The sequence below is a fragment of the Equus caballus genome, chromosome 13 (assembly GCF_041296265.1).
Source record: "Equus caballus isolate H_3958 breed thoroughbred chromosome 13, TB-T2T, whole genome shotgun sequence".
NCBI classification, from domain to species: domain Eukaryota; kingdom Metazoa; phylum Chordata; class Mammalia; order Perissodactyla; family Equidae; genus Equus; species Equus caballus.
Window position 1 is genome coordinate 46,688,237 of NC_091696.1, and position 10,980 is coordinate 46,699,216.

The 10,980-nt window shown below is 48.1% G+C and overlaps 1 non-coding gene across 1 annotated transcript; it reads right to left on the reverse strand.

The window, feature by feature from the left end:
• Positions 1–9,913: 9,913 nt before the first annotated feature.
• On the reverse strand, positions 9,914–9,968 carry MIR1302E-7 (microRNA mir-1302e-7). The gene has a single exon (NR_032926.1). It is a non-coding gene; the product is annotated as a microRNA mir-1302e-7 (primary transcript).
• Between the last annotated feature and the right edge of the window lie 1,012 nt (positions 9,969–10,980).

Here is a 10,980-nt window from a genome sequence, read left to right on the forward strand (position 1 = left end):
CAGGGGGAGACTGGGAGACCCCTCCTGCCCCTCTTCAAAGGAGGTGGAAGGGAGCATCATTGGCAATTCCTGTGAATCTATTCCTGACCTTAAAAGCAAGGCATTCTGGGAAATGTGGTCTCCATCTGGTGGGCTCTGAGCATCTTGCCCATCTTTGCAGCAGGAATTGGAGGAGTTACGGAGTTTGGCTTTGGGCCAGTTACTTCCCTCTGTGTGTGCCTCGGTTTGCCTATCTGTAAAAGGGGAGTAATGATAGCACATTCCTCACAGGGTTGTTGCAAGAATTGAGCGAGTCAAGGCGGGTAAAGTGTTTATAACAGGGCCTGGTACACAGTAGGTCCTCAACACACAGTAGCCATTGTTATAATTGTTTTCATTATCTGGGCTGGGCCATGGAGGAGCTGCCAGTCGCTCAGCCTGCTGGCGAGCCTCTCCTGGGCTTGCTGTGTCACTGAGGATGCTGGCAGCACTCGAGCCGTTGTGTGCGAGGATGGGTGGCATGTCAGCTCGGCTCGCCTCTGACCTTTGCATCCAGCTGCCTTTCACTCGCCGAGGCTCTTTTCCCAGCCGCTTTCTGCTGCACGCTGTAGGGCAAATGAGTTGTTTTCCAGGCCCGCTGACAGCAGCCGTCAGTTCTCATCTCCTGAGCTGCCCTGAAGTTTGAAAAGGTTAGAGCAAGGAGGCGGGAGATGAGGCGTGTATAATGGAAACGCCATGAGCCCCAGAGCTGGATGGTAGTGGTCTGACTGCTGTCTTCCCCTCCCAGTACCCATCCTGGAGTAATTATTGCTAAATGGGGTGGCTGTGCCGAGTCTGTCTGCAGAGCTCCTTCCCTGTGGGAACCACTCTGCCCTACCCTTGTGGTTCTGGGAGGGACTGTCAATCATGACACTCATGCTCCTGGAAGATGGCCATGTGATCCAGGATGGCCAATCATAGAGCCCCAACCTTCTGGTGACATAATTCTAGAAAAGGGCATGTGATCCAAAGAGGGCCAATCAGATTCTTCTCTGGGATTAGTCTATGGATTTTGAAAGAGGGGTTCTCTTCTTCTCCCAGGCTTTCTAGGCCAGGAGGAAATGAGTTTGGGACCTTTACCCTGTCATGTGGATGGAGCCTGAAAAACAGAAACAAGCAGAGCTAACAGATGGGTAAAGAGAGAGTACTGATGCTAGATAGCCTTCTAGCTCCTGGATACAGCCATGCCTGGAGCCAGATCCTCCTTTGAACTCCCCAGTTCTGTGGGTTCTTTTTAGCTTTGACTACTTTGGACCAGGTTTCTGCAACTTGAAGCTGAATGAGTACAAACACTGTAAGATTATCGAGCACTTGCCTCATGGCAGAGACTGTGCTAAGAGTTTAACATGCATTGTCTGGTTCATTTTGGAGACTTCATTTGCTGGTATGTCAAATGGGTGTAATATTGTAAGAATAGGATTGTCGTGAGGCTTGAGTGAAGTAAAGCATACGAAGCACCCAGCACATAGTAGGTCCTTATTAAATGTCAGATACTGTTCTTGGACTAGGGAACTCTATGATGGATATTTTTGTATGTGCTTTTGGGAGCAATTGCCTCTCTACTTCCCAAAGTGGAACTGCAGAATCAAAGGGCTTGACTTGTTAAGGTCCTCAACACTCAGCACTGAAGTGCTCTGTAGGAGCATGCCAATTGTATTAGTTATCTGTTGATGCGTAACAAGCCACCATAAATTTAGTGTCTCAAAAGAGCACATATCTATTATCTCAGCATTTCTGTAGGTCGGGAACCCAGGTATGACTTGACTGGGTCCTCTGCTTCACTGTCTTATGAAAGACAGTTGTGGGCTGGGGGCCTCATTTGAAAGCTCGACTGGGGAAGGGTCTGATTCCAAGCTCACTGGGTTGTAGGCAGAATCCAGTTCCTCCAGGGATGTTTACTGAGGGCTTCGTTTCCTCACTCGTGTTGGCCAGAGGGCCAAGCACAGTTCCTGACCATGTTGACCTTTCCAACATGAAATGTGCAAGCCGAGAAGGCGAATAGAGAAAGTCTGCCGGCAAGACGGAAATTACAGTCTCCTGTAATGTAACCACAGACGTGAGCCCCCATCACCTTTGCTGTGTTCTCTTGATTAGAAACAAGTCACGGGTCCCGCCCACACTCACAAAGAGGGGGATTACACAAGGGGTGTGGTTACCAGGAGGTGAGATCACTGGGGACCATCGCTTTTGTCTTTTATGAATTGTGCTCTCTGTGTCCTGCCTGAGAAATCTTGCTTACCCCAAGGCTACAAAGATTTCCTCTTATGTTCTCCCCTAGTCTTACAACTTCAGTTTTCACACTTAGGTCTGTGATCCATTTAGAGTTAATTTTTACTTGTAGTACAAGGTAAAGATGGAGGTTTATTTTTACTTTTGCATAGGATGCCCGAGTGAGGGATGTAATTATAGTTGAAGCGAAAACTCCACAAGCAGTTTGATTACAATTCTAATAATATCATCTTACATATTGTGGGTGCATACTATGTTTAAGGCTCTAGCTAAGTGTTTACCTGCATTATTTCATTTGCTTCTCGACGACCCGATGGAGGAGGAACTAGTTAATAGTCTTCTCAGTGCTATGCACCTGATAACTTAGACCCACCCTCGACGGATGTGCAATATGTCACGGGATATTTTGTTAAATTAACAAAGCAAGGTGTAGAATATACTGGCATTTCTGTAAAAAGGAATGCGCGCACAGACACACGCGCACACGTGTACAGAGCCGTATATTATCTTGCACAGAACATCTCTGAAAAGACACAAAGCAATCGCTCAGTGTGATCGCCTGTGGGCACCGGGATCGGGAGAGGAAGGGAGACCTACAGTTGCGCATTCTGTACCTTCCGAATTTTAAAACTTGTGTTGCTTACAACTTGCGTCAACATGACCTATGCAAGGAATACGCAAAGTAAGAGAAAAAGAAAACAGCCCCTGATGGTTTGCCATCAAAGCCAATACTCTTCTGCATCACCTTGGCTTCCACTTCCATTCATCTATGTTTCTATTTATTTATCCTTCTATCACTTCACCTCTCTCTGCCTCCACATTCCCACCTGTTAACTGGGAATGATGACAGCACCTACCTCAGAGAGTCGCTGTGAGGACTGAGACGATGCATGCAAAGCACTCAGTCCAGGGCCACGCCCCCCAGAGAAAGCTCAAAACATGCTATTGTCATCATCTCATTGATAGAAAAAAGAGTAGGAAGCAGTGCACCTGACATGCTAATAGAGGTTTCTCTGGTTGTGAGATAATAGACAACTTTTCTTTTCTTCCTTTTTCCAAGATTAAAAGAAAAAGGTCATGTACTATTATGCTAAATATTTTCCACTGCTTCCCAGCCTGAACCACCCCTGGAGTCTCTGATGGCACATTCTCTGGGGGATTCTATTCAGACTTTAAGTAACGGCCGAGGTTGGGTAAGGCCAGGCCTGTCTGGCCTGTGTCTAGATGTCTTATTTCCCTTGGCTGTTGTAGAAATGAGACACTTCTTAACACTGGAAGAATGTTTCTGAATAAACCTCGGAGCCCAGGGAGAAGACTGGAAGGAGCTAAGGATGTGCTTAATGCTCTTCCATTAACAGGCATCAATTATGCCCATTTTTCGGATGAGAGACAGATGCTCATAGAGGCTTCAGACATTCAAACGAGTTGCGGAGTGGAGACGACTGGCTGAATCGTTGAAGCTTGCACCTAAGCTGCTATTTTTGTCTCGATGATATGAAACTACGGGGGAAATGGGTCTGGCATGTTTTGGGGACATCAGCCATCCAGCTTCTTTCCCCCTACATCGCATGCATAGATGACACTCTGGGGAGCAGCGGTGGAGAGCGTAGCTAGGTGTCCTGCAGGCCAGCCCCAGAATGCCCAACTTATGCCCCAATTGCAAATGCAGTTTGGCCTGGGGCCTCCTCTTCCGGGAAGCCTTCTCTCACTGGCCTGCTCTGGCCTTTTTCCCACTGTCTTTTGTGGCAGAGTGGAGACCAGACCCTGCTCTTAGGGGTCGGGTAAACCTGGGTTCAAATCTCTGCTTTTCTTGTGACTTTGGATAAGTTGCTTCACCTTTCTAAGTTTTCTCATCTCTAACTTGGGGGTGATAGTGAGTACCTACCTTATTAGGGTTTGTGCTGGGCAGAATCATGGACCCCCAAAGATGTCCACATATTAATCTCTGAAACCTGTGACTACGTCATTTTCCGTGGGAAAGGGGACTTTGCGCATGTGATTAAGTTAAGGATCTTGAGAACTGGAGACTCTCCTGGATTGTCTGGGTGGGCTCACTGTGATCACAGGGTCCCTATAAGAGGGAGGCGAGAGGGTCAGCCAGAAGGTATAAGGGGGAAGCAGAGGTCAGCGGGGAGAGAAGCTGGTATGCTGCTGGTTTTGAAGATGGAGGGAGGGGCCACAAGCCAAGGAATGCAGGCCACCTCTGGAAGCTGGGAAAGGCAAGGAATCGGACGTCCCCGGGAGCCTCCAGAAGGAGCGCAGCCCTGCAGACAACTTGACTGTAGCCCAGGGAAACTGACTTCAGGACTGAAAGAGAAAAAACCTCTCTATTTTAAGCCACTCAATTCGTGATAATTTGGCACAGCAGCCACGGCCAACTCATGCCTGTGGGCTGCTGTGAAGATGAAATCTAATCAGCGTGACAAGCTGTGAGGGAGAGCCAGTTGGGGTGGAGGTGGGGGGGTGGCTATCTGAATACCCTGTTATGGGAGGGGCTTTTTTTTTTTTTTTTTTTTTTTGGTGAGGAAGATCGGCCCTGAGCTAACGTGTGCCAGTCTTCCTCTACTTTGTATGTGGGACACTGCCACAGCATGACTGATGAGCGGTGCTAGCCCCATGCCCGGGATCTGAACTTGTGAATCCAGGGCCACTGAAGTGGAGCCCATGAACTTAATCACTCTGCCACTGGGTTGACCCCTGGGAGGGGCTTTTTAAGTCAGCGCTCCACAAGTGGTAGCTGTGATCAAATAGGAGGATTTCCACCTACTTCTATAACTGCATGGGCTACACAGTGTTGCATACACTCTGTGAGGTCCTCAGAGGATGAAGGGGATCTTATCCTTTTCCTATTGTATCCTTAGTGACTGGCATATAGTAGCTGCTCAGTAAATTAGTGCATGCCAGGCTGAACAGACATGGCCATCTGCTTGTCTTCTGTGAGGGCTGGAGTGGCTACCGTTTCTTGTCTGGGTCTTACTTTCCTCCTCTGTAAGAGGACTGGCTGATGCTCTGGGTTCTCCCACCTCTATGATCCTAGTGCCTCTCCCCTTCCCTCGGCCCCCACTGAACCTCGGTAAGGAGAAGGACCAAATCTGTCTCCCATGGTCTCTCCTGGCAGGTCCCAGCCGGGAAAGGGAGTGACAGCAGCCCCAGCAGTAGGCAGTTTCAAGGAACATGATGACCTCGGAGGTCTGGCTGGGTGCAGACCCACCCCTTGCGATGTTCAGAATCTCTATCAGCCAATTTATAGCATGGCCTTTGCCTGCCCCAGCCTCGGAGGGCTGTGGGGAGCTGGCTGAAGGCTGGCACTGGGCACTGATGTGGCAATTCTGGTATTAACAGCCTGGAGAGATGCTGTCTCCTTGGGGGCTGCAAACTCCTGCTTTCAGGAGGAAGTCTGGGGCAGGCTGGCTGCTGTCTGCAGCACTGGGGCCGGCCAAGAGGTCAGACCCAACTGTCTAGATTCATAACCAGGTAGTGGCAACAGCCCAGAGTTTGGAGCTGGGCCTGGGTTTGAAGGCCAAGTCCGTGCCTTGTTAGCTGTGTGAACTTGCTGGGTCAAACTCAGAGCTGCTGTGTTCTGTTTTATAAAACAGAGACCCACGCTAATAGCCAGAGCTAATGTTTACTGGCTGCTTCTGTGGGTTGCCTGGGACTCAGGCTTAGTGAGGCTTTGGACCTTGGCCCAGGTCCCAGACTAGGAAGGGTTGCAGGTACAGTTTGAACCAGCCTGCCTCCAGAGCCCACGTGCCGATTGGAGACCCCCAGCCTCTCTTAACGGCAGCCACCTCCCAGGATTACTGCGTGAATGAAGTGAGGTGATGGATGCCACAGTGTGTGGCACATAGCAGGCGTCCACTTTTAGTAACCAGTGCTGTTGTGATTACTGTCATCCTTGTCACCTCCACCACATTCCATCATCACCATTTTTTTCTTTTTTTTTGGTGAGGAAGACTGGCCCTGAGCTAACATCCATGCCCATCTTTCTCTATTTTGTATGTGGGATGCCACCACAGCATGGCTCGACTAGTGGTGCTAGGTCTGCACCTGGGATCTGAACCCGTGGACTCTGGGCTGCTGAAGCGGAGTGCGTGAACTTAACCACTACGCCACCGTATCACCATTTCATCAGCCCTGAGCTCTTCCCTTCCCCTTCCTTTTGTTCAGTCCTGGGCAAGTCTGACCTAAACTTTTATAAATTTGAATATATATATATTTGCATATATGTATGTATAAATTCAATGGTTTTTAGCATATTTACAGAGTTCTGCAACCATCATCATCATCTAATTTTAGATCATTTGTTTCAGCTCCGAAAGCAACCTCACGCCTGTTTATAGTCATTCCTCATGTGATGGTGAATTTTGTGTCAAGCTGACTGGCTGTGGGGCGTCCAGATTCGACGTTCTCTCTGGGGGTGTCTGTGAGGGTGTTCTCGGAGGAGATTAGCATTTGTTAAGAGGGTAGATCTCAGGTTAAGCATTCTTACCACAAAACAAAGCCAAAACGCCAACCACAAAACAACAAAGGGGCACGAGGAAAGTTTTGGCGGTGATGAATATGTTTATTACCTGTATTGTGGTGACAGATCGTGGTGATGGTAACACAAGTGTCTATGTGTGTCCAAATTCACAAAATTGCAGACATTAATTTTGTGCCATTTTTTTGGTATACCAATTATACCGATTATAAGACTGGGAGAAAAAGCGTCTTTCTCTCAAAGAATTGGTGGGAAGACTCAAAATGGAAACACTCCTGCTGCACCTGCCACATTGATCCAGCAGGGCAGCTGTCGCCAGAGTAGATTCCCAGAAGGGGACTTTGACCATCCCTTTTTACAAACGAGGAAAGCAAGGCTCAGAGAGGGCAAGTAACCAGTTCTGGATCTTTCCGCAGGCTAGAGGTGCCGGAACCAGGCGCGTTGGCTCCTGGTCCTCGCTCTTTCCTTTGCCACATTGCTGCTGGGAGCAGCCTCTCTCTGGCTGAGAGATTTTTATTCCGATGTGGGAAGAGGTTTCCTGAAACAGAGCGAGGGGCAGCTCAGCCTTCATCTCTTGGCATCACGCCAGGCGTGTAATGGGAACATCAGACCAGTGGGTTACTGATCCCTTTTCATTCTAAACTAATTATGTCGTATGGGATATGAAGAATGGCAGCCAGCTCTCTAGAAGTCTCTAATGGACACATGGAGGCTGTGCACTTAGATGGTTATGCGCAGGTCACGCCCCTGGAGACCGAATGGCCAGCAGAACATCATGACCTCACGAGGCTTAATAAACAGAGGCCGTTTCTCGCTAGTGCAACAATCCTAATCACTGAACAGATATCCTGGCCGTATGGTTGAGCTCTGACTTGGTTCCTCATGGTTTTGCCACACAAAATAAGCTCTGTGCTTGCAAGTAGAGACTTTTGGGGAGGATTTGTTTATTAAATCAACACATCTTCATTACGCATCTACTGTGTATCAGGCACTAACCTCAAAGCCAATGATATGCACTGGATAGGACCAACATCATCCCTGTCTGCATCAGTTCGCCGCGCATTCAGTCGCAAACACAGACAGCCATAGGGTGGTGGCTTAAACAGATAGGGGCTTATTTTTATCTTCCACCAAGAATTCCGGAGGTAGGAAATTTAAGCATGGGGCAGCCGTCCAACGATGCTGTCAGAGCTTCAGACTCTGCATCTTTTTGTTTTTGCCACAAACCCATGAGGAGGTTTGTCCTCATGGTTGCAAGATGGCTACACTGCTTTCAGAGATCACATCTACATTCCAGGTGAACCAAATGCCTTCTCCTCCCAAGGTCTTGTCTTTTTTCTTGAGGGCTCCCTTCTCAGCAGATCCTGCTTCTACGTCATTGGTCTGAATTATGTCATGTGGACGCTGTTGGCTGAAAGTTGTCTAGCAATGTGAAAGGGGAGGTGGGTCAGAATGTTGTTGAATGAGCCATCCTATAGTATCTATCATCGCGCTTGGATGGCAGGTCGGGAGCCAAGAACTTCATCAGTCAATTGTCCTTAAGTATTGTTAGCAGAGTCTCTGCGAAAAAGAAAGAGGGCTAAGATAGCACACGTCTTAGGTTGGGTTTCTCTTCAAGCAGACCCTGAGATAAGGACTTTAGGGGAAGATTTTATTTGAGGGGTGATCGTGGGACTTACTGATGCAGGAGTGGGCAATCGAGATGCAGAAGGAAGAAAGCCAACATAAGATGTGCCTTGGAGCAGGTCACTGCGGTGGGCAGCTGGGCTCAGTGCCCTGGGGACTCTGGGAGACAGAGGAGAACTCGTCTCAGAGCTCTCCCCTCCTCTAAGGGCTGAGACAGCTGGGCGGGGCTGTTTACCCTCCAACCCCGTCCATCCTCGGCTGTTACACTCTAGTCACTCCAGCCCCCGCACTCAGAGAGGAAAGTCCATATGTAGAGAGTCACAGGTGTGTGTAGTAGGACGCTGTAGGCATGGGCTGGAGAACTGAGTGCCTGAGTGGATGCGGCGGGGCATTAACCACACCTGAATCAGCATCTTGCGCTCCCATCAGAGCCTTTAACCTAAGTTGGGGTGTCAGCTAAGCCCTTTCTGAAGAAGTAATTTTTAAGTTGAGATTTAAAAAAAAAAAAGTGGGGATAAGAGTGTTCCAGATAAAGTGAACAGCATATGTGAAGACTCAGAGGCAGGAAAGAACCAAACGTGTTCAAGGAGCAGAAAGGCCTGGGAGTGTGAGGCTGGCGAGGCAAGCAGACCTGAGCGTTGCAGAGCTGTGAAAATCCAGGTCTCACCAATTACAAAAAATATCGCTTTTTCCACAATACCCCTATGCTTTGTAGTGAGAGGTAAACTTTCTTCCTGATATCCTGACATTTCCCCTCCCTTCTGCTCTCTTCCTCTTTCTTTTAAAATATTTCCTCTTTCCATTCTTAACATGCACCTCTCCCCACTTCTCAAAGCGTTTTCTACATGTTTTAATGATAACGTCGGTACCCTCTTCACACTCTTGTCCCACCTTCATAGAGCCCTTCTGGGATTCTTAGGTCTGAGTACCCCCATTTTGCAGTTGAGCAAGTGAAGCTCAGAGAAGGGAGGTGACTTTTCTGGGCTCACACAGCCTGAAAGATGCCAATTTAAGACTCAAAAGCAGCCTCTGGAATCCCCATTGATGTTGTTCTCTGTCACATCAGTACCCAGCCCGGTGCCTGGTGTGGCTTTCATTCTAGATGCCGTGGCTCATTTGGATTCTGCCCCAGGAGCCTTCAGGCTTCATCCTGCCTCTTCAGTTGACCGGCTGAGTTATAAGGTCATCTGATGTTTAATGCGCTCCACCCCTGCCCAGATTCACTGAAAAACATTACTTTCTGTTCTTTTTAGAGTGACTGAGCATGATTCAGGTAGATTATATTAAAATCCTCAAGACAAATAGAAGGATCAGAACTACAAGAACTATCTTTGCAAAAAGTGCCTGGAAGAAGGTCTCCTTATGTAGATGAGGAAAGTGGGACCAGTGAAGGGACACACACGCTGGATGTAGGGGCATCTGTGTTTGTGTCTGCCACTGTCCTGTCTCCTGGTTCTGGTAATAACACCTTGGTTTTCCTTTGGGGAGCCAGCTAGCTTTGCCAGATAAAATGCAGGAGACTCAGTTAAATGTGAACTTCAGATTAAACAACAACAATTTTTTTTTAGTATAAGTATATCCCAAACATTGCATGGGACATACCTATACTAAAAAATGATTCATTGTTTATCTGAAATTCAAATTTAACTGGGCATCCTGTATTTTCCTTTGCTACTTCTGGCAGCCATGACACCTCTTAGCTCAAACGGTTGGCATGGGACTGATCCACTATACCTTGGCTCCAGGAGCCGGCAGGTGATCCAGGCTCAGCCAATCGGCGCATTCTATCCCTCTCACCCTTAGGGATTATTTCAGAGATGGGGATATGAGCTTCAGTTCTGGAAATCTGGCTTGCACCATTGAAAAAGAGATTCTTTCTTTTTCTTGAGGTTGCTAAGCTGTGAACGGCAGCCCTTGGAGTCCAACAAATGAGAATCTGCTTAAGAATGAAGCCAAGAGAGAGGAAAACAGTTGAGAGATGGAGAGAAAGAGAGAGGAGATTAAACCTTAAAGACACCATTGGGGGTCCTGGGAACAGCCTCACTGAATTTTACCTTCATCTAGGTCCCTACTCTTGATGGAACAGTTAACGACTGTTTCGTGAAGATAATAGCAATAGTGTGATGGAGTTGAAAGCAAAGCCATCAGTGGGGATGGCTGTGGGAAAGATCACTCTTAATCAAGATGGCGGCTGAAGGAGTGATGGAGTAGAATGGTGTGCAGAATCAAGGGGAGGCTGCGTTCTTGCTGGTCATAGCTCTGTTCCGGGTGCTGATGCTGCTAATAACAAAGATGAGGATGCCAATGATGAGGATTAAGATGGCGTTGGTAAGGGGGAATAAAGTAATAAGGAAAAGAATAATTCTCAACCCCAGTCTATCAACCAGGTCCTATCAATTCTGCCCCACTCAATTTTTAAAAATATCTATTCACTCCACTTCCTACCCACCGCTGTCACCACCCCAGCCCAAGCCACCGGTATCTCTTGCTGCGTCTACTGCCATGTCCTCCTAACTGGCCTCCTGGCCTCCCTGCCTGTCCCCTACAGTCCATGCTCCACACTGAAGCCAGTCAGGGGAGTGAGATTTTTAGAATGTAAATTAGAGCCTTTCACTTCTCTGCTCAAA